General features: G+C 43.9%; 1 pseudogene; it reads right to left on the bottom strand.

Moving 5' to 3' along the window:
* Positions 1 to 23,938, bottom strand: part of LOC138076940 (heterogeneous nuclear ribonucleoprotein A1-like) — an 84,697-nt pseudogene extending 60,759 nt beyond the window's left edge.
* Between the last annotated feature and the right edge of the window lie 581 nt (positions 23,939 to 24,519).

The following is a 24,519-nucleotide window of genomic DNA, read 5'->3' as shown; positions in this document are numbered from 1 at the left end:
AACACTGGGGTGCATGTATCTTTTTTAATTAGCGTTTTTGGTTTTTGGATGTATACTCAGGAGTAGAATTGCTGGCTCATATGGTAATTCTGTTGGTGGGAATGTAAATTCACGCAGTCACTGTGAAAAACAGTATGGAGGTTTTTCACAGTGGCTGCACCAATTTACATTCCCACCAACAGTGTACAATAGCGTTCCCTTTTCGCAAGATCCTTGCCAACATTTGTTATTTGTGTTGTTTTTGACGATAGCCATTGTGACAGGTGTGAAGTGACATCTCGTTGTGGTTTTGATTTGCATTTTCCTGACACCTAGTGATATTGAACATCTTTTCATGTGCTCGCTGACCATCTGCATTTCCTTTTTGAAAAAAATGTCTATTTAGTTCTTCTAACCACTTTTAAGATTGGGTTGTTTGTTTTTTTGATGTTGAGGTGTATGAGCTGTTTGTACATGATGGATATTAACTCTTTACTAGTCATATCATTTGCAAATATTTTCTCCCATTCAGTAGGCTATCTTTTCATTTGTCAGCAGTTTCCTTTGTTGTGCAAAAGCTTTAAGTTTAATTAGGTCCTATTTGTCTATTTTTGCTTTTAGTTCCTTTGCTTTAGGAGATGAATCAAAAAAATATTGCTATGATTTACCTCAAAGAGTGTTCTGCCTATGTTTTTCTCCAGGATTTCTATGGTTTCTGGTCTTACATTTAGGTCTTTAACTTGTTTTGAGTTTATTTTTGTATGTGGTGTTAGAGAGTGTTCTAACTGAGTGTTTAAACATGGGGCTGTCCAGTTTTCCCATCACCACTTATGAAGAGGTTGTCTTTTCTCTATTGTATATTCTTGCTTCCTTTGTCATAGAGATTAATTGGCCATAAGTGCATGATTTGCTTCTGGGATCTCTGTTCTGCTCTATTGATCTGTCTCTGCTTTTGTGCCAGTATCATACTATCTTCATAACTGTACCTTTGTAGCACAGTTTGAAGACAAGCAGCAAGATGCCTCTAGCTCCGTTTGTCTTTTTCAAGATTGTTTTGGCTATATGAGGTCTTTTGTGTTTCCATGTACATTTTTAAATTATTTGTTCTACTTTTGTAAAAAATGTCATTGGTATTTTGATAGGGATTGCACTGAAACTGTAGATTGCCTGGCGTAGTGTGGTCATTTTAATATTAATCTTTGCAATCCAAGAACATGGGGTATCCTTCTGTTTGTGCCATTTTTAAGTTTTTATATATTCTATCAAAATGTTTTTCATTTTTATTTTCCTTCTAGAAGCTTGAAGATGTTATGCTTGTCCCTGTGTGTGTATCTGTGTGCACTCAGTATTGTCAGACTCTTTGTGACCCCGTGGACTATAGCCTGCCTCTTCTGTCCATGGGACTTCCAGGCAAGAATACTGGAGTGGGTTGCCACTTCCTTCTCCAAGGCATCTTCCCAACCAAGGGATAAAACCTGCATCTCTTGCATCTCCTGCTTTGGCAGGCAGATTCTTTACTAACTGTGCCACATGGGAACCCCCAAGGGTTATGAAATTTCACTAAGATATGCCTTCATGTGGGCCTATTTTAGAGAGAGTGTTGGGTACTATATAGGCTCTTTCAATTTGCAAACTCTAGGATATTATCCTGAATCATTTCAAGGATTATTTCCTCACCTCTGTCTTCTCTGTTCTATTTTTCTGGACTCTTTATTTGGAAGTTGTACTTCCAGAATCGGTCTTCCCATTGTCTTACGTTTTCTATCCGATATTCCATTCTCTTGTCCTTTTGTTTCACATCATGGGGCACTATTCTCTTCTATCTCTTTACTAACTTGAGAAAAAGGCTTTCAGGATTTCTGTGGTGGCACAGTGGATAAGACTCCACCTGCCAATGCATGGTGCATGGGTTTGATCCCTGGTACAGAAAGATCCCACAAGCCTCAGAGGAACTGAACCTGTGTGCCGTAATTACTGATCCTGAGTTCTAGAGCCTGTGCTCTACGACAGGAGAAGCCACCTCAATAACAAGCCCGCACACCTAGAGAGTAGCCCCGGATCGCCACAACTAGAGAAAACCCTGGAACAGCAATGAAGACCCAGCACAACCAAACATAAATAAACAATAATTCAAAAATTTTTATTACTATGTTTTAAATTTTCAAAGGCTCCCTTTGTGTTCTATGAGTATTCCTTTTTATAAATATACTTTCTTTCTTTCTTTGCTGTAATATTGTGCTCTCTGAGAATTTGGGTTATTAAAAAAATTTTTTTTTCCTCCCTAGATAGACTCTGTTTCCTCAAAACTATCTCTGTTTCTTCTGGTCTCTCTGAGGCTTTCCTCAGATGTGTGGTGATCTTTGACCTCTGCTCATATTTAAGGATAAGGCATAAAAAGCTGATTGGATGCTCTCAGAGCATAGATTGTGGCCTGTCAGTTGTTTATTTCACTGTACAGAGGTCTAGCATGGCCAATGGCTAGCAAGTCCTTATGTCAGAATTTCGAAGTCTCTCTCTTGAGCATCAGAATATGCAGAGAAGGCTCTTCCAGGCTCTTTAATGGTACAGGCCTGGCTGCCATTATTCTGGGAGTTAAAATGTAGAAGAGGCCCAGTGGTTTTAACATTCAGTATGTTTGTCCTTTTCATTATAGGGGACTGGAATGTAAAAGTAAGAAGTCAATAAACACCTGGAGTAACAGGTAAATTTGGCCTTGGAATGCAGAATGAAGCAGGGCAAAGACTAATAGAGTTTTGCCAAGAAAATGCACTGGTCATAGCAAACACCCTCTTCCAACAACACAAGAGAAGACTCTACACATGGACACCACCAGATGGTCAACACTGAAATCAGATTGATTATATTCTATGCAGCCAAAGATGGAGAAGCTCTATACAGAAAACAAAAACAAGACCAGGAGCTGACTGTGGCTCAGATCATGAACTCCTTATTACCAAATTCAGATTCAAATTGAAGAAAGTAGGGAAAACCGCGAGACCATTCAGGTATGACCTAAATCAAATCCCTTATGATTATACAGTAGAAGTGAGAAATAGATTGAAGGGCCTAGATCTGATAGAGTGCCTGATGAACTATGGACTGAGGTTCATGACATTGTATAGGAGACAGGGATCAAGACCATCTCCATGGAAAAAAAATGCAAAGCAAAATGGCTGTCTGGGGAGGCCTTACAAAAAGCTGTGAAAAGAAGAGAAGAAGTTATGACCAACCTAGATAGCATATTCAAAAGCAGAGACATTACTTTGCCGACTAAGTTCCATCTAGTCAAGGGTATGGTTTTTCCTGTGGTCATGTATGGATGTGAGAGGTGGACTGTGAAGAAGCCTGAGCACCGAAGAATTGATGCTTTGAAACTGTGGTGTTGGAGAAGACTCTTGAGAGTCCCTTGGACTGCAAGGAGATCCAACCAGTCCATTCTGAAGGAGATCAGCCCTGGGATTTCTTTGGAAGGAATGATGCTAAAGATGAAACTTCAATACTTTGGCTACCTCATGCGAAGTGTTGACTCTTTGGAAAAGACTCTGATGCTGGGAGAGATTGGGGGCAGGAGGAGAAGGGGACGACAGAGGATGAGATGGCTGGATGGCATCACTGACTCGATGGACGTGAGTCTGAGTGAATTCTGGGAGTTGGTGATGGACAGGGAGGCCTGGCGTGCTGCGATTCATGGGATCGCAAAGAGTTGGACACGACTGAGAGACTGAACTGAACTGAACTGATGTGAAGATTCACACCCTCCTGCTTTCCACATGGCTCTCCCTACCCTCAGTTAGGCCTGATGTCCTCCAGTTCAAGGACCCTCAGATTTCCCTTCTCCAGAGAGCATTCCTCTTTGCTCTCAGAGGGAAGGCCTCTAGTCTCCTACTATGGTGTGGAAGAGGTGGTTTCCTTGCTGTGTGAACTGGGAGAAGAATCTGGGGAACTGACAACTTCTTAAAAGAACTTTCAATCAACCCATTTTATCTCCATCCCTTACTTTAGCCCCACTTTACTGATACCTAGTGCTGCCAGTTCATGAGCTTTGGGGTTTTGCAGTGTAAATTGGGCTCCTTCTTGTTTTACACCATCACTGATTTAAGATTCTGTTTACTAGAGTCTTTGAAACCAACTACTGGTTGTTTAGGCATTTTCTAACTTTCTGAATTCAGATAAAATTCAGTTGTTGTCTCATCTTTTATCTTGATCTTTGTAGATACATATCTTAAAAAATAAAATAAATGAATTGAAAGAGACATGTGTACCCCAATGTTCATTGCAGCACTGTTTACAATAGCCAGGACATGGAAGCAACTTCGATGTCCATCAGCAGATGAATGGATAAGAAAGCTGTGGTTCATATACACAATGGAGTATTACTCCGCCATTAAAAAGAATACATTTGAATCATTTCTAATGAGGTGGATGATACTGGAGCTGATTATACAGAGTGAAGTAAGCCAGAAAGAAAAACACTAATACAGTATACTAATGCATATATATGGAATTTAGAAAGATGGCAACGATAACCCTGTATGCGAGACAGCAAAAGAGACACAGATGTATAGAACAGACTTTTGGACTCTGTGGGAGAGGGAGAGAGTGGGATGATTTGGGAGAATGGCATTGAAACATGTATACTATCATGTAAGAAATGAATCGCCAGTCTAGATTCGATACAGGATACAGGATGCTTGGGGCTGGTGCACTGGGATGACCCAGAGAGATGATATGGGGAGGGTGGTGGGAGGGGGATTTAGGACTGGGAACTCATGTACACCTGTGGTGGATTCATGTCAATGTATGGCAAAACCAATACAGTATTGTAAAGTAAAAAAATAATAATAATAAACTAATTAAATGGGGGAAAATAGATGTTCCGTCATCCTCTCTGAGGGATCAAGAGGAAAATAATAATAATAATAAATAAATAAATCTTTCCTGAACTTCCCTGGTGGTCCAGTGGTTAAGTATTTGCCAGCCAAAGCAGGGGACACAGGTTCAATACCTGGTTCGCTCCCTAGTCCGGGAGGATTCCACATGCTGCAGGATACATGTTTGAGCACCACGACTCCTGACTCCATGCACCTAGAGGCCATGCTGAGCAACAAGAAAAGTAACAGCAATGAGAAGCCCGAACACCGCAGCTAGAGAGTAGCCCACTCACTACAACTAGACAAAGCCTGTAAGCAGCAATGATGACCCAGCACAGCCAAAAATAAATAAAACCAAAACACACAAAACAGAAAAACTCTTTCCTACTTGTTTTAGTGAGATTTTTAAGAGGGAGTAGAAGTGAAGAAGCACAAGCTGGAATCAAGATTGCCGGGAGAAATATCAATAACCAAAAAAAAAAAAAAAAGAAATATCAATAACCTCAGACATGCAGATGACACCACCCTTATGGCAGAAAGTGAAGAGGAACTAAAATGCCTCTTGATGAAAGTGAAAGAGGAGAGTGAAAAACTTGGCTTAAAGCTCAACATTCAGAAAACGAAGATCATGGCATCAGGTCCCATCACTCCATGGGAAATAGGTGGGGAAACAGTGGAAACAGTGGCAGACTTTTCTGGGGCTCCAAAATCACTGCAGATGGTAACTGCAGCCATGAAATTAAAAGACGCTTACCCCTTGGAAGGAAAATTATGACCAACCTAGATAGCATATTCAAAAGCAGAGACATTACTTTGCCAACAAAGGTCCGTCTAGTCAAGGCTATGGTTTTTCCTGTGGTCATGTATGGATGTGAGAGGTGGACTGTGAAGAAGCCTGAGCACCGAAGAACTGATGCTTTTGAACTGTGGTGTTGGAGAAGACTCTTGAGAGTCCCTTGGACTGCAAGGAGATCCAACCAGTCCATTCTGAAGGAGATCAGCCCTGGGTGTTCTTTGGAAGGACTGATGCTAAAGCTGAATCTCCAATACTTTGGCCACCTCATGCAAAGAGTTGACTCATTGGAAAAGACTGTGATGCTGGGAGGGATTGGGGGCAGGAGGAGAAGAGGACGACAGAGGATGAGATGGCTGGATGGCATCACTGACTCGATGGACATGAGTTTGAGTGAACTCTGGGAGTTGGTGATGGGCAGGGAGGCCTGGCGTGCTGCAATTCATGGGGTGCAAAGAGTCAGACACGACTGGGCGACTGAAATGAACTGAACTGAACTGAACTGAGAGGTTACTTCAAGCTTTCCAATTGTCATCCTAATTTAGGTGTCATGGGACAATACCTTGGATGTTTCCCCCCTAGTTAGGCCCTCCTCTAGGAAATAGAGGTGGTGGGAGAGAGCACTGGGTCCCTGGAGGAGCTTCAGAAGAAGGAAATCCTATGTATCTAGAATACTCAACCTCTCCCCAGGCCAAAGGGCATGGGGAGTTAAATGCACACAGAGGCTCTGAGGCTCACTAGAGGCTCAGGAGGGTCAGGACCTGCACAGGAGCTTTTCCTCCACCATCTTCATCACCTTGCGGTACCCGGTCTACTCCCCACCTCTTCCTTAATCCCTTCAGCCTGAATGAGTGTTTCTTAGTATCTTTCCTGTTGTAGAAAAAATAAGAACTCTTTAACGGTAACTTCTCATCTGTGACCTGTTAAAAACAAAATCAATTTCTTTGAGCATTTTAGAATGCTGCAGGTGAAGAGAGCTTAGAGAACATCAAATTTAATCCTGCTCTTTAGAGCTAAGGAACTGGTAGGTCAAGAGGGGTTAATTGATTTGCTCAAGGTCACACAGTTGCAAGGCAGCAGAGCTAACAATAGAACTCGGGCCATCCTCCCCCGACCAGTCAGGGGCTCGTGCCCAACGCCACCTGCCGTGTGGGCAGACTGCCAATCTGCGTGTCCACATCTCCTTAAAAATCTTTAAAGTGTTTCATAAACTACCTCACAGCTGAAGCAAAGTTTGCTCTAATTTTTTATCACACTGGTTATTATTACATATGGTCTTAAATACCCTGTGTGAGCAGTTATATCTCCAGTTCTAAAGTGAAAAAGTCTTTGAGGATTAATGGAGCGAGAAGAGAGAGGTTATTTTGCATATAGAAAATTTGGTGACAGGCTGGTTATTGTTTTTCACCTGTGTTTAGAGAGGCCTCAGAGGGGAGGAAAAGTGAAATGGCAGAGGGCAAAGGCAGGAAGCCACCCCCACTGCCGTTGGTCTTGGGTCCTGGTGACCCTCTCTCAACAGACCGCTTCTTTTTCTTTGTATTTTCACAGTCAAATTGAAGCAGAAAGACCCATATATTGCAGATATTATTAATATTATACATAATAATAAGCAATATGATCAAATTAGAGCAAACTCTGTTCAGTCGTAGTTGATTCATGAACCATTTTAATGATTTTTTGAGGAGATGTGGACATGTAGACTAGCAGCTTGCCCACATAGCCAGGGGTATTGGGCAAAGGCTCCTGTTTCTCATAAAGCCCCAAGGGTTCAAACAAAGTCCTCTCTGTCCTAGGGCAAGGACAGAGACTGAAGACAGAAGTGGGCTAGGAGGCCTAGGAAATAGGTGAATTTTGTGTATCAAATGCAGGCACTAGGATATTATTTCAGAGAAGGCAATGGCACCCCACTCCAGTACTCTTGCCTAGAAAATCCCATGGACGGAGGAGCCTGGTAGGCTGCAGTCCATGAGGTTGCTAAGTCGGACACAACTGAGCAACTTCACTGTCACTTTTCACTTTCATGCATTGGAGAAGGAAATGGCAACCAACTCCAGTGTTCTTGCCTGGAGAGTCCCAGGGACGGAGGAGCCTGGTGGGCTGCTGTCCACGGGGTCGCACAGAGTTGGACACGACTGAAGCAACGCAGCAGCAGCAGCAGCAGCAGGATATTATTTTAAAAGAAATTTCCCCAAGCAAGAAGCAGGAGACAAAAAGGGTCTGTACTATGAGGAAGAGTTGTAAAGATTAGGTTGTTTCTGTTTTACAATTTTTTTTTTTTTAGTTTGATAAATGCTTGTTGAACAGTAAGTCAAATCAAATCTGGTAGACACTGGAGGTGGCCCAGATCACTGTCATTGTTCACCCAACACATGTTTCCCTTTTTCCTGGTTAATGATATCTACTGCTCATTCCCATGATCCATGGGCTTCAGGGGAACTTGATACCCATCTTCTGCTTTAGGGATGGAATATTTCACATGGGATGTGGTGTTTAACTTAAGCTAAAAGGTATCATCTCAATCACCACAATGATTAGATTGGGGAAGGACAAATAACGACCCTGGCTAAAGCTCAAGATTTTGGTTCAAAAGTGGAAGAGGCAATGTGCTCTTCTTTCCTGCAAGTGAACAAGAAAGCCTGTGGGTCCTGGAGACTCAGACAGTCTCCTGGAGCTTCTGGAAACCATGAGGGGAGAAACCTGACAAACACAGAACCAACAACGGACATGTAGATTTGAGAAGCAGGGAGAAACTGAGTACCAATTCCATCATTTCAGCATTCGGTTAAAGCCTGGCCTGAAACTCTGGACTGTCCAGTTAAATGAGCAATTATATCTCTTTATTGCCTAAATCCGTCCATTTTATTTAATTTTAAAAAACACACAGAGGAGGAGTCAAGATGGCGGAATAGGAGGACCCAGAACTCCTTTCTCCTCACAGCTATATCAAGAGTCCAGTTCAGTTCACTCAGTCGTGTCTGACTCTTTGTGACCCCATGGGCTGCAGCATGCCAGCCTTCCCTGTCATCAGCAATTCCTGGAGCTTGCTTTAACTCAGGTGCATCGAGTCAGCGATGCCATCCAGCCATCTCATCCTCCGTCATCCCCTTCTCCTCCTGCCTTCAGTCTTTCCCAGCATCACAGTCTTTTCTAGTGAGTCAGTTCTTCACATCAGGTGGCCAAAGTATTGGAATTTCAGCTTCAGCATCAGTCCTTCCAATGAATATTCAGGATTGATTTCCTTTTGGATTAACTTGTTTGATCTCCTTGCAGTCCAAGGGACTCTCAAGAGTCTTGTCCAACACCACAGTAAAAAGCACCAATTCTTCAGTGGTCCATTCTTTATGGTTCAATTCTCACATCCATGTATGTCTACTGGAAAAACCATAGCTTTCAGCAAAGTAATGTCTCTGCTTTTTAATATGCTCTCTCGGTTTGTCATAGCTTTTCTTCCAAGGACTCTACACATGGAGATCAGCAGATGGTCATTATCAAAATCAGATTGATTATATTCTTTGCGGCCGAAGATGGAGAAGCTCTATACAGTCAGCAAAAATAAGACCAGGAGCTGACTGTGACTCAGGTCATGAACTCCTTATTGCTAAATTCAGACTTAAATTGAAGAAAGTAGGGAAAACCACTAGACCATTCATGTATGACCTGAATGAAATCCCTTACAATTATACAGTGGAAGTGACAAATAGATTCAAGGGGTTAGATCTGATAGATAGAGTGCCTGAAGAACTATGGGTGGAGGTTCGTAACATTGTACAGGAGGCAGTGATCAAGACCATCTCCAAGAAAAAGAAATGCAAAAAGGCTAAATGGTTGTCTGAGGAGGCCTTACAAATAGCTGAGAAAAGAAGAGAAGCTAAAGGTAAAGGAGAAAAGGAAAGCTATTCCCATCTGAATGCACAGTTGCAAAGAATAACAAGGAAAGATATGAAACCCTTCCTCAGTGATCAGTGCAAAGAAATAGAGGAAAATAATAGAATGGGGAAGACTAGAGATCTCTTCAAGAAAATTAGAGATACCAAGGGAAAGATGGGCACAATAAAGGACAGAAATGGTATGGACCTAACAGAAGCAGAAGATATTAAGAAGAGGTGGCAAGAATACACAGAAGAACTATAAAAAGAAGATCTTTCTTCATGACCCAGATAACCATGATGGTGTTATCACTCACCTAGAGCCAGACATCTTGGAATACAAAGTCAAGTGGGCCTTAGGAAGCATCACTACAAACAAAGCTAATAGAGGTGACGGAATTCCAGTTGAGCTGTTTCAAATCCTAAAAGATGATGCTGTGAAAGTGATGCACTCAATATACCAGCAAATTTGGAAAATCCAGAAGTGGCCATAGGACTGGAAAAGGTCAGTTTTCATTCCAATCCCAAAGAAAGGCAATGTCAGAGAATGTTCAGACTACCACATATCAAGAGTACATCTACAAATGGAACAGTTCTCCCAGAGCACCTGCTGAGCATTAGTGGAAGGCTTCAGGCCCCTAAAAGGACAAGAAAAATCTCTTCACAACTAGATACGAAAAGGAAAAAAGGAAAGCAGGAATCAAAAAATGGACCAGCAACTCTGGCAGGAAGCTGAAAGTGAGAAGAGATTTTCCCGATCAGAAAAACCCCCTCATGGTGGGGAAATCAGCTGAGATGGAAAGGGATGTTTGGGGGATTGAAGGAGAATATAGTGGATGTTCTGTGGAAGGCAGGACAGGGTAAGAACTGTGCACATGGGGCATGCCACAGCCCTGCCCACCCTGGCCTGAGTAGTGTGTCTCATTGCAGCGGGGCTGGGTGCTGGAAAGTGGGGGTCTGGCGTGCAGACTCAGGGAGGAGACAGCTGTTGGCTGTGAAAAGATAGCCTGAAACTCCAGTACTTTGGCCACCTCATGCGAAGACTTGACTCACTGGAAAAGATTCTGATGCTGGGAGGGATTGGGGGGAGGAGGAGAAGGGGACGACAGAGGGTGAGATGGCTGGATGGCATCACTGACTCGATGGACGTGAGTCTGAGTGAACTCTGGGAGTTGGTGATGGACAGGGAGGCCTGGCGTGCTGCGATTCATGGGGTCACAAAGAGTCGGACACGACTGAGTGACTGAACTGAACTGAACTGAACTGAAGGGACAGGAGTAAAATAATATGCAATGTGTTCTTCTCTTTTGCATTTCCATGTATATGACCTTCTCTCTAGTCCTTCAAAGTTAGCTACTAACCATGAGAGTGGGGATGATTAGGACTCCTGAAAAAGGAATTTAATGAGAAAAAAAATAGTTCAGTTTGCTACTTGAGTGCAGAAGGGAGAAGAAAGTGAGAGTAAGAGTGAAGAGGTAGACTCTTGTACTGTGACCTTAGTCTTCCAAGCAGAAATTCCAAGGCTGTGGGGAAGCCAAAAGTGGAAAGAGCTTCAATTCCACTCCTGATGTGAATGATGGAGGAGGAAGCCTCACAGGTGGCTTTGCACCAACACAGGTTGGCAAAGCAGAGGGAAAGTGAGTGTGCATCAAGGCAGAAAAGTGGGGCTGAGGTGACACCCTTGACTCTTCTCATACTCTTGTAGAGTGTGGAAGGGATCCAGAGGCTCCTGCCTGCACTGTGAGGGATATGGAAAGTAACTGATGATGCAAGTTTGTCTGACCAGAAGGTCACCATGGTGGCAGCAAAGTGACCTTGTGGCCAAAAGATGTTTGCAGATTTCTTAGGCTAGAAATCCTCTGGAAGTCACAACCAGACATCAAGGGGATCCGTAGTGCCAGTAGGAAGCAATCAAGACCAGAGATGACTTCCCTGCTGCATCTCCTTGACTCTCCCTACTGATGAGTCCTCATGTGATTTTTAATTTTTTATTTGTTCACATCTTATCCTCTACAGGTTCTATGACTTGGGATTATGGATGTCTTTGACAGAGTGCTTATGTATTTGCATTTTGTAACTTAATTTTTAAAAAATTATGGCAAATATTCATAAGATGCATTTACCATTTTAACTATTTTAAAGTGTACGTATCTATTCCTGGTCAGGGAACTAAGATCCTACGTGCCATGGAGCAATTAAGCCTGTGCACCACAACTGCTGAGCCCACGTGCTTTGCAGCCCACGCCACAACTAGAGAAAAGCCTGAGTGCCACAGTGAAAGATCCCACATGCTGCAATTAAGACTCATTGCAGCAAAATAAAATAAGTTAAAAATTAAAAAAATTAAGTGTATGATTCTACGTTGTCAGACATTCTCTGATATAAATTGTACCAATGTTTTCTTAGGTCAGTCTCCCAAAGCATTAGAAATAAAAATGAAAATAAACAAATGGGACCTAATCAAAGGTAGAAGCTTCTACACAGCAAAGGAAACCATAAGAAAGAAAAATGAAAAAAGACAACATACAGAATGGGAGAAAATATTTGCAAATGATGTGACTGACAAGGGCTTAATTTCCAAAATATAAAATCATACAACTCGACAACAAAGAAATAACCCAATCAAAACATGGGCAGAAGACCTAAAGAGAAATTTCTCCAAAGAAGGATTGCAGATAGCCAATAGGCACATGAAAATGTACTCATTGTTAATTATTAAAGAATTGCCAATCAAAACTTCAATGAAGTACTGTCACAAGACAGGAGACCCCTTCCAGGGCCCAAGGGTGGGCTCTTTTCTAATGCTCAGAAATGACTTGTGTGAAGAGAAACACACTGACAAAGCAAGAGACTTTATTGAGAAGGGGTGCCTGGGTAGAGAGCAGCAGGTTAAGAGAACACAAGAGAACTTCTCTGCTACAAAGCTTGCAGTCTCAGGTTTTATGGTGATGGGGTTAGTTTCCAGGTTGTCTCTGGCCAATCTTTCTGACTCAGAGTTCTTCCTGGTGGCACATGCATCATTCAGCAAAGATGGATTCCAGCAAGGAGAATTCTGGGAGGTTTGTAGGACATAGGAACTGGTGCCTCTCTCTTCTTTTGACCTTTCCAGAATTCTTCTTGTTGGTGGTAGCTTGCTAATTCTGAGTTCCTTACCAGGACCTCTTGTTGTAAGACAACTTCTGTAAGAAGTTACTATCTTGCCTGGCCAGGGTGGGTCAGTCAGTGGTTTCCCTAACAGTATCACCTCATGCCAGTCAGAATGGTCATCATTAAGAAGTCTACAAAAAACAAATGCTGGAGATGGTGTGGCGAAAAAGAACCCTCTTACACTGTTGGTGGGAATGTAAGTTGACGTACCCATGGTGGAAAACAGTATGGAGGTTCCTCAGAAAACTGATCCAGAAAATATGATCAGAAAATATGATCCAGTAATTCCACTTTTGGACATATATCCAGGCAAGCCGTAATTCCAAAAGATACATGCTCCCTTATGTTCATAGCAGCACTAGTCACAAAGGCCGAGACATGGAAACACCCTAAATGTCCACTGACAGATGAATGAATAATGAAAATGTGGTACATATATACCATGGAATATTACTCAGCCATAAAAAAGAGTGAAATTGGGTCATTGTAGAGACACGGATAGGCCTAGGACTTCCCTGATAGCTCGGTTGGTAAAGAATCCGCCTGCAATGCAGGAGACCCCAGTTCAATTCCTGGGTCAGAAAGATCCACTGGAGAAGGGAAAGGCTACCCACTCCAGTATTCTGGCCTGGAGAATTCCATAGACTGCATAGTCTGTGGGGTTGCAAAGAGTTGGACACAACTGAGTGACTTCCACTTTCACGGATGGACCTAAAGACGGTCATACAGACTGAAGTAAGTCAGAAAGAGAAGAGCAGATATCACATATTAATGTATTTATGTGGAATCTGAAAAAAAATTGATATAGACAATCTTATTCACAAAGCAGAAATAGAGACACAGACAAAGAGAATAAATGTGTGGATACCAAGGGGGAATTCTCCAAGCTACGCTTCAACAATACATGAACTGTGAACTTCCAGATGTTCAAGCTGGTTTTAGAAAAAGCAGAGGAACCAGAGATCAAACTGCCACATCCACTGCATCATCAAAAAAGCAAGAGAGTTCCAGAAAAACATCTATTTCTGCTTTATTGACTATGCCATAGCCTTTGACTGTGTGGATCACTGTGGAAAATTCTTCAAGAGATGGGAATACCAGACCACCTGACCTGCCTCTTGAGAAATCTGTATGCAGATCAGGAAGCAACAGTTAGAACTGGACATGGAACAACAGACTGGTTCCAAATAGGAAAAGGAATATGTCAAGGCTGTATATTGTCACAATGCTTATTTAACTTCTATGCAGAGTACATCATGAGAAACCCTGGGCTGGAAGAAGCACAAGCTGGAATCAAGATTGCTGGGAGAAATATCAATAACCTCAGATATGCAGATGACACTACCTTTATGGCAGAAAACGAAGAAAAACTAAAGAGCCTCTTGATGAAAGTGAAAGAAGAGAGTGAAAAAGTTGGCTTAAAGCTCAACATTCAGAAAACAAAGATCGTGGCATCCAGTCCCATCACTTTATGGCAAATAGATGAAGAAACAGTGGAAACAGTGGCAGACTTTATTTTGGGGGCTCCCAAATCACTGCAGATGGTGACTGCAGCCATGAAATTTAAAGACGCTTACTCCTTGGAAGAAAAGTTATGACCAACCTAGACAGCATATTATAAAGTAGAGACATTACTGTGTCAACAAAAGTCCGTCTAGTCAAGGCTGTGGTTTTTCCAGTAGTCATGTATGGATGTGAGAGTTGGACTATAAAGAAAGCTGAGCACTGAAAAATGGATGCTTTTGAATTGTGGTGTTGGAGACGACTCTTTAGAGTCCCTTGGACTGCAAGGAGATCCAACTAGTCCATCCTAAAGGAGATCAGTCCTGAATATTCATTGGAAGGACTGATGTTGAAGCTGAAACTCCAATACTTTGGCCACCTGATGCAAAGAGTTGACTCATTTGAAAAGCCCCTGATGCTGGGAAAGATTGAAGGCGGAAGGAGAAGGGGACGACAGAGGATGAGATGTTTGGATGGCATCACCAACCCAATGGACATGAGTTTGAGTAAACCCTGGGAGTTGGTGATGGACAGGGAGGCCTGGCGTGCTGCAGTTCATGGGGTTGCAAAGAGTTGGACACAACTGAGCGACTGAACTGAACCAAGGGAGAAAGGGGTGGTGGTGAAATGAATTGGGAGATTGGGATTGATAAATATACACTATTGATACTATGTATAAAATAGATAACTAATGAGATCCTACTGTATAGCACAGGGAATGCTCCACAGTGACCTAAATGTGAAGGAAAACCAAACAAGAGGAGATATATGTATGTATGTATACACGTACATATGTATAGTTGATTCATATTGCTGTACGGTAGACACTAACACAACGTTGTAAAACAACTATACTCCAATAATTTTTTTTAACATACAGGTACCCCTGTGTTCATAGCAGCACTATTTACAATAACCAAGTTATGGAAAAGACCTAAATGTCCATTGACAGATGGATGAAGAAAATATGGTAGATATATACAATGGAATACTTTTTTATGGGTTACCCTCTTAACAGTGAACTCCAGGTCACAACACAGTAACCGTCAGTTCAGCTACACCAAGGTTTCTGAAGACAAGAGCTTCTCCACCAAAGCAGGTTGTAAATAAATTTTGAATGGAACCTAGTATCACCCTGAAGGAATTCTAACTCCACACTGTTGGGGTAGTTCACCAAAATGGCTTCAGAGTAGACTAACCTACACAGCACATTTTTAAAAAGACACATTTATTCAGCATTATGAGCAGACTATTACATTTAGCAATTGACAACATGGGTGCAAAAGAAAAAAAATCTACATTAAAATCCTTTGTTGGAATGTTTTACACTTTGCACAGAACAGAAACTAAAACAACCTGTTATACAATTAGTTACAAATACAATCCTCAAGTTTTTTTGCCCATACACATGCTGCTGCTGCTGCTGCTAACTCGCTTCAGTCATGTCCGACTCTGTGCGACCCCATAGACAGAAGCCCACCAGATTCCTCCTGTCCCTGGGATTCTCTAGGCAAGAACACTGGAGTGGGTTGCCATTTCCTTTTCCAATGCGTGAAAGTGAAAAGTGAAAGTGAATTCACTCAGTCGTGTCCGACTCTTCGTGACCCCATGGACTGCAGCCTACCAGGCTCCTCTGTCCATGGAATTTTCCAGGCAAGAGTACTGGAGTGGGGTGCCATTGCCTTCTCCCCATACACATGAGTATTGTCTAAAACATGCTTTCTTTGTAGCAGCTAGGCCCTGCCATCATTGTGCTTGCCTGAAAGTTCACAAATCAGTTGTAACCTGTGGCCTCCCTGTCACTTCTGTGGCTCTCCTCTCCTGCTAACCTTTGTTTCCTGGCAGTAATTAAAACTTTCTGTCACGGCCATAGTAACTCGTGGTTTGGGGCTTCCCTGGTGGCTCAGACAGTAAACTGTCTGTCTACAATGCGAGAGACCCGGGTTCGATTCCTGGGTGGGGAAGATCCCCTGGAGAAGGAAATAGCAATCCACTCCAGCACTCTTGCCTGGAAAATCCCACGGACGGAGGAGCCTGATAGGCTACAGTCGATGGGGTCGCAAAGAGTCGGACTCGACTGAGCGAGAGCGACTTCACTTTCACTTTCACCACTGGGGCCAGGACTTTTGTCTCCAAAGTTTCCTCCTTTCATGGGTCCAAAATTTGAAGATCAATTGTCATAATTGCCAAGATCACTGTAGCTTCCACCACCTCCAAAATTGCTTACATCATTACCAAACCCATTATAGCCATCCCCATTGCCACCGTATCCACCAACCCACATCTCCCACCAAAGCCACTTCGACCACTGAAGCGTCCTCCACAACCAAGGTTGTCATTTCCATCAAAACCACCTCCATGACCACCACCAAAGTTTCCAGAACCAGGTCGATCTCTTTGGCTGGATGAAGCGCTAGCCATCTCTTGCTAAGATAGGGCTTTTTTTACTTCACACTTGTAGCCATTCACAGTGTGGTGTTTTGGAATGACAATCTTGCCTATGGAGTCAGGGTCATCAAAGGTTACAAAAGCCTCTCTTTTTGCCACTGCCTCAGTCAGCTGTGATTTCAATTGCTTCAATTTTCCAATATTATTTAAAATAATCTCTTCCGTGATATTCTTCAGTGTCTTCTTTAATGCCACCAACAAAACTCTTTTTCCCAGTTAAGTGGGAAGCAGGTCTTTGACAATCTTCTCTTGAGATGGCCTACTTTGGTTCCAAAGACTCTTTCATCTACCTTGTGTGGCCTTGCGTTCATGGCTGCATCCACCTGCTCCACAGTGGCGTACCTGACAAACTGGAAGCCTCTGGAGCACTTGGGGTTTGCAGCCCTCATTCCCACACAGTCTGTGAGCACTCCCTGTTGTTAAAAATGGCTCCTCAGACTCTCGTCGGTTGTTTCAAAGCTCAGTCCTCTGATGAAGAGCTTCCACAGCTGTTCGGGCTCTTTGGGAGACTCAGATTTGGAAAGGGGTACACTTCAATGATGATTATTCTGCGGCATCCATGAGCAGAGAAGAAAAGCAATACATTTTTTTAAATATCAAGATTTCTGGGAATTGTCTGGTGGTCCAGCAGTGGTTAGGACTTGATGCTTTCACCGCTATGGACCAGGGTTCCATCCCTGGTGGGGAAACTAAGATCCGTCAAGCCTTGTGGTAAAACTGAAAATAAATCAAGATTTCTACCTCATATTAAAAAAAATAGAGGGTCTTTCAGCACTGGATTTGGATTTCCTTAAGGTCTCTGAAGCGGAATGAACAAATACTCTCCGTATACAGCATTCTCTTCAGACACGATCTCCACAGGGTTTTTTTCCACATGTTTTACTTGTGGAGAGGGATGTACATTTGGGCCCCTGTAATCATAAAAGTAAACATTAATTTAGTGCTTACTGAGTGCCCAACATTGTCCTCCTCAACACTTTACATGTATTAATTAATTTAATCCTGATAACACCCCTGTGTAGTAGATTATCTGTGGCCCTTTTTCTGATAAGGAATTTGAAGCACAGAGCTAGTAAATGGTGTAGTCAGCAAATGCGGTGAAGTGAAAATTGCTCAGTTGTGTCTGACTCTTTGTGACCCCACGGGCTATACAGTCAATGGAATTCTCTAGGCCAGAGTACTGGAGTGGGTAGCTTTTCCCTTCTCCAGAGGATCTTCCCAACCCAGGGATTGAACCCAGGTCTCCCGCATCGCAGGTTGATTCTTTACCAGATGAGCCACACGCAAATGTGGCAATAGGGTACTAAATGATAATGAAAAAAGAATTGATTGAGGGGAAAACAGACAGCTCTGCATATTGTTGGTGCCCTTTGTTTTGTACACAATTTGAAGGCTAACGCAAGTGCTTGATCTTTGAGACAGCAAGTTGTCGCACATATTTCAAGGTTTGTGGTGGTGTGCCAGGTATTTGGGGCTTTCCTGGTGGCTCAGTTGGTAAAGATTCTGCCTGCAATGCAGGAGACCTGGGTTGGATTCCTGGGTCAGGAAGATTCCCTGGAGAAGGAAATGGCAACCCATTGCAGTGTTCTTACCTGGAGAATTCCCGTACAGAGGAGCATTTGAGTTACAAAAATCTGAGTGTTCCTGAAATGGGTTGTTACTGTGTGCCGCCCTGTGTGGATATGCAAACCAATTCTTAGCTGTTTAGCCCAGAATGCTACAAGTATTGGGCTTTGTGTCTAATCCCCAGAGTGAAGTTGTGGTGGCATTGATGGGGGAAACATGTATTTTCACAATGATAATCAGGAACTCTAGCTACTTCTTCAGGCTTTCGGGAATTTGAACCATTTCCCGGGATCAGAAAAGAGGCTTTTAAATAGAGGCTGTATGTATATGGAAACTCAGAACAAAAATATATTTTAAAAATCTTTTCTGGCACCTCTTTCTGTAGGAACAGCAAGATATTTCACTGTATTTTTTTAGTTGAAAGAACATTTCAGCTGCCATGCTTCTCATGTCAACATTATGTCATTTTCAAAAGAAACACAATTCTAATATTAAAAAAATTGAAAAGCAAATGTAAATCTTACCTGAAGTTTCTTTGAGAAGAACTTGTAGTGGACATGTTCTATTTTCCACCTGCCTATCATTTTACAGTTTTTTTCTGATAATAGAACTTTGATTTTCCTTTGGAGAACGACTCATCCCCCATTCTTTGTCCTCTGGACTAAAGCATATGGTTGAGAATACAATCCAGAGTTTGCTAATGAGAATAAGATTTTATTGGAACTACTAGGAAATATGTACTTTGTTTCTACTGGAATGATTAGCTATAAGGATAATATAAGTTCAACACTGGGGAAAGGTGAGGAGGTGGGGAAAAATCACTGCATGAGAATAAACACTTTGAAGGCAACAGAGAGGGAAGGACCATGTTTGATAACACTGTTTGCACTATCTGGATCCAGCCATACCTGCAGTTATCTATTTATATATTTTTTTGAGTTAAATCAGTTTGCATTTTTGACACTTGCTAGAAAAAGTTCGCAATATTATAGCACAAAAGGAGAATTCCACTTAATACACAAAACAAAATATCTAAAAATCCTTTTTCTTGTTTCTCTGTATCTCTCAGTATCATTCAGAATGGCAGCTGTGCTAAATTTCTAGTTTTACTGTCTCAAACCTCCCAGAAACCTCTCTTAAACTCAGATTACTCTCTATCTTCATTTTTGTCACCTGATTCTCAAAACTTTTCAGGTTCTCTTCCTCCCCCACTTCCTTCAAGAGCAACATAAGCCCTAGCTGAGTTTTGTGCATCAGTCTAGCCTTCCAAGGCTCCTTTTGCTTCTATACCTCTGCTCCTTACCTAGATCAGCACAGTTAGTGCCCAGGCTGCTTTCTGAACAACAAAGGATCCTTCCTCTTCAAACTGATGAAAGGCAAAAAATACATGTTAAATTTTCTGTTCTGGCCTCATTTGTATTCCATACAAATAGTGGACATTAATTCTGTTTGCAAACAGCTACTCCTGAGGTTACCTTTCAGTAAATTTTGTCAAGATAGTGCCTCAGTGTTTTGTTTTGTCTGTATGATTTGTTTAAGAGGGTGGGGTGGGGTGAGGAAAAATTAAGTTAGTTAAACCAGTTTGATTGTCCTTACAAGTCAGAGGAATGGTCAGGAAACCCAGCTAACATGAGTGCTATGGGCAATTGCTACTCACTATTGCCTTTCATTTCTCCCTCTTTGGGAACATTCTTTGGGTTTTCTACAGAAACAGCTGGAGACTCTCATTGACAATTGCCTCACTCAGCAGCTCCTTCTCAAACACATTTTTTTCAGACACTGTGCCCAAGACTCTTTAAGTGTTCCAAGGATTTTGACTCATTCAAAAGCAGCCCAGCTGCAGTTGGAAGGGCACCAGCTCTTGCTCCATAAAGGTCTAGATTGTCTCTACATTAAGAGGCATCCAAAAGTTCCACTATGCTGTACACTCAGATGACCCCCAGCCCTTTTGTGAACACATAGATTGTGAGTAGTCTGAACCACATTCTTGGGTCTACTCAAACTGCCTTTGATGCCCTCAGGCTGGGGAAGTCAGTGGGGAGACCACCATGATGACTGCCCAGAGCCTGAGAACTATCAAGATGAGTCTGGGAGACATCCCACCTTTTAAAAGTCCCATCTTTCTTTGACACTTTTTTGTTTTTTTAAATGAATCTTCCCAGCCACAATAAAGTCAAAGTCTGTTATAGTAACTTGGAATGGTAGGAAAAAGGTGGAACGATAACGATGGCATGGCACATCCAGGGGATAGTTGAGAATTTAACGAAGGTACTATTTTAAAAGATCTGGGCAGGGTTAAAGGAAACCTCTGGGAACCATAGGCTTCCCAGGTGGCTCAATGGTAAAGAATCCACTTGCCAATGCAGAAGACCTGGGTTCCATCCCTGGGTTGGGAAGATGCCCTGGAGGAGGGCACCACAATCCACTCCAATATTCTTGCCTGGAGAATCCCATGGATAGAGGAGCCTGGTGGGCTATAGTCCACAGTGTCACAAAGAGTCAGACACCACAGATCCACTGAACATGCACGTACTGGGGGCCATAACTAGCCCCAGGTCTGTAGGGGCAGAGGCAGCAGGTGGGAAACAGAACTAAGAGAGAAATGTAGGAGAAGGCCACAGGGTTGGAGAAATGGAAGTCAGACAAAGAATGCAGACACAGCTAACAGAGTGGCCCTCTGATGCTACAAGGGGGAGGTCCTGAATAACATCCTGCCTTGTGATCCATCGGTGGCTCAGTGGTAAAGAATCAGTCTGCAGAGCAGGAGCTGCAGGAGACCTGAGTTCAATCCCTGGGTCAGGAAGATCCCCTGGAGAAGGAAATGGCAACCCATTCAAGTATTCTCACCTGGAGAATCCACATGGTCAGAGGAGCATGACAGGCTACGTTGCATTGGGTCACAAAGAGTGGGACAAGACTGAAGCTACTTAGCGTTCAAGCAGTGTGATCCATCTCCTGTGATCATCTTCCATTGACCAACACCAGGCAAAAAGCCAGAGGACAGTTGATGTCATCCCTAAAAGTCAGCCCTGAGTCACAGAGCAGAGTGCTGAGTGGGTCTCGCAGGACATGGGGAAAACCAGCAGTCACTCCCTATCTCTTCCCGCAGCTGGCACCTTGGTTCAGGCATCACCCTTTCTTGTTTGGCCTGTGATGCTGGCCTTCTTGCCCGTCCTCTTGACCCATCTAGTCCATTGCTTTGATGACCAGGTCTGTATTCAACAAGCTGTATTCATTCAGCACAGGATTGGGGTGCATAAAACTCAGTTCAGGAGCCAGCTCTGGAGCGTCAAGACCCTCCCCGAGAAACCTTATGGGTAAAACTTCCAGGGGAGTCTGGGATGCTGGAAGACCTTTCCAGACCATGATTTAATGATGATAGACGTATTTTCTTATCTCTCCTCGCTATTCTTTGGAACTCTGCATTCAGATGCTTATACCTTTCCTTTTCTCCTTTGCTTTTTGCTTCTCTTCTTTTCACAGCTATTTGTAAGACCTCCCCAGACAGCCATTTTGCTTTTTTGCATTTCTTTTCCATGGGAATAGTCTTGTTTGCATTTCTTTTCCATGGGAAGAGTTTTGATCCCTGTCTCCTATACAATGTCACGAACCTCTGTCCATAGTTCATCAGGCACTCTATCAGATCTTGTCCCTTAAATTTATTTCTCACTTCCACTGTATAATCATAAGGGATTTGATTTAGGTCATACCTGAATGGTCTAGTGGTTTTCCCTACTTTCTTCAATTTAAGTCTGAATTTGGCAATAAGGAATTCATGATCTGAGCCACAGTCAGCTCCTGGTCTTGTTTTTACTGACTGTGTAGAAATTCTCCTTTTTTGGCTGCAAAGAATATAATCAATCTGATTTCAGTGTTGACCACCTGTTGATGTCCATGTGTAGAGTCTTCTCATGTGTTGTTGGAAGAGGGTGTTTGTTATGACCAGTGTGTTCTCTTGGCAAAACTCTATTAGTCTTTGCCCTGCTTCATTCCATATTCCAAGGCCCAATTTGCCTGTTACCCCAGGTGTTTCTTGACTTCCTACTTTTGCATTCCAGTCCCCTATAAGGAAAAGGACATCTTTTTTCGCTGTTAGTTCTAAAAGGTCTTGTAGGTCTTCATAGAACCGTTCAGCTTCTTCAGCGTTACTGGTTGGGGCATAGATGGGAATACCAGACCACTTGACCTGCCTCTTGAGAAACCTATATGCAGGTCAGGAAGCAACAGTTAGAACTGGACATGGAACAACAGACTGGTTCCAAATAGAAAAAGGAGTACATCAAGGCTATATATTGTCACCTTGCTTATTTAACTTTAATACAGAGTATCATGAGAAACGCTGGGCTGGAAGAAGCACAAGCTGAAATCAAGATTTCTGGGAGAAATATCAATAACCTCAGATATGCAGATGACCCCACCCTTATGGCAGAAAGTGAAGAGGAACTAAAAAGCCTCTTGATGAAAGTGAAAGAGGAGAGTGAAAAAGTTGGGTTAAAGCTCAACATTCAGATAATGAAGATCATGGCATCTTGTCCCATCACTTCATGGGAAATAGATGGGGAAACAGTGGAAACCATGTCAGACTTTATTTTGGGGGGGCTCTAAAATCACTGCAGATGGTGACTGCAGCCATGAAATTAAAAGACGCTTACTCCTTGGAAGAAAAGTTATGACCAACCTAGATAGCATATTCAAAAGCAGAGACATTACTTTGCCAACAAAGGTCTGCCTAGTCAAGGCTATGGTTTTTCCTGTGGTCATGTATGGATGTGAGAGTTGGACTGTGAAGAAAGCTGAGCGCCGAAGAATTGATGCTCTTGAACTGTGGTGCTGGAGAAGAGTCTTGAGAGTCCCTTGGACTGCAAGGAGATCCAACCAGTCCATTCTGAAGGAGATCAACCCTGGGTGTTCTTTGGAAGGAGTGATGCTAAAGCTGAAACTCCAGTACTTTGGCCACTTCATGCGAAGTGTTGACTCATTGGAAAAGACTCTGATGCTGGGAGGGATTGGGGGCAGGAGGAGAAGGGGATGACAGAGGATGAGATGGCTGGATGGCATCACCGACTCGATGGACATGAGTTTGAGTGAACTCCAGGAGTTGGTGATGGACAGGGAGGCCTGGCGTGCTGCGAATCATGGGGTCGCAAAGAGTCGGACACGACTGAGCCACTGAACTGAACTGAACTGAGACATATTTTAAATATCAAGGAATCGACTTGCGACCTTAAACACAAATAGAACGGTGGAAATGGATTGAGGCTGCCTCCCTGCCCCCTTCCAGAAAACCAAGTCACTCGGGCTGGCTGGCGATTGCTTCGAATCTGGTCTCTCCAAGGGCGTGTTTCTGAGGGCGTAGGCTCTGGCGGTCCGGGAAGGCAGTCTCCCGGCTCCTGGGCCCTCCCGCCGTGCGGGTAGGGGAAGTGCCTCACCCCGGCCCGAATACCCGGCGCCCCGAGTCGTCTTCCACTGGGGCACCTGCGGGTGAGGGACGGGGGAGCCGCAGAGAGCGCAGGCGCAGTGTCCGCGCGGGCGACGCCCCTCTCCCCGCCCAGCCCCGCGGCCTCCGCCGCCCGGGCCGCGGTTTTCCTGGCGAAGCCCGCGGTGGCCTCGGCGGGCTCAGAGCCTGGACTAGGCGCGCGGCAGCGGGCAGCCCCCGCCGGAGCACCTGTTCGCGCCTTCCTCGCCGCGACACGCAGGTAACCCGGCCGCCGGTCCGCACAGCAGACTGGGGCCTTGACCCTGCCTGCCGGGCCGCCCCCACCCATAAGGAGTGGGGGAGCCCACACACTCACTTTCAGCCGAGGCGCCTAAGAGGCCGAGCCCCTCTCTGGGGCCTGGGCCGGACCCGGGTGAAGCGCCCCGCCCCCTTCACACCCCTTCTCCGGGGCTCTGCGCGACGCCTGAGGGTCCGCGGGGCCCCCACTTCCCAGCGCTGCTCCCTTGGAACACCTGGACACGGGTTCGGTAGAGTCAGCATCCGCCACGGCCTCTGCGCCCCCGCTTCCTGCCACCGTCGCGTGTCTGTGTACTTCTCTGATAAAGGCCAGGGCTCTTGCTTTCCTCACGCCCGAGCCCACCCAAACCAGGGTGAGTCCCTGTGGCGCCACGCCATCAATTTCAAACTTTTAAAGAATGCTGGGTGGTTTTAGAAATAAGGGCAAGAATGAGTATTTTCCTTTACTATGTTGCCGACTCTTGGACGCCTGTCTGCATGGTTAGATTTTCGCAGAGAATAAACGGTATAGCGGGATCTTTCGCCAATGAAAGGCAAGGGCAAGGAGCAGTGGAGGAAGGGCCAGGCCGCCGCCGAGTGTGGTGGCTGGAGGCGCAGGGCAAGTCCACGCAG

This window comes from Capricornis sumatraensis, chromosome 1, assembly GCF_032405125.1.
Source record: "Capricornis sumatraensis isolate serow.1 chromosome 1, serow.2, whole genome shotgun sequence".
NCBI classification, from domain to species: domain Eukaryota; kingdom Metazoa; phylum Chordata; class Mammalia; order Artiodactyla; family Bovidae; genus Capricornis; species Capricornis sumatraensis.
Note: the sequence above shows the minus strand (reverse complement) of the source record. Positions and strands in the feature narration are given on the sequence as shown.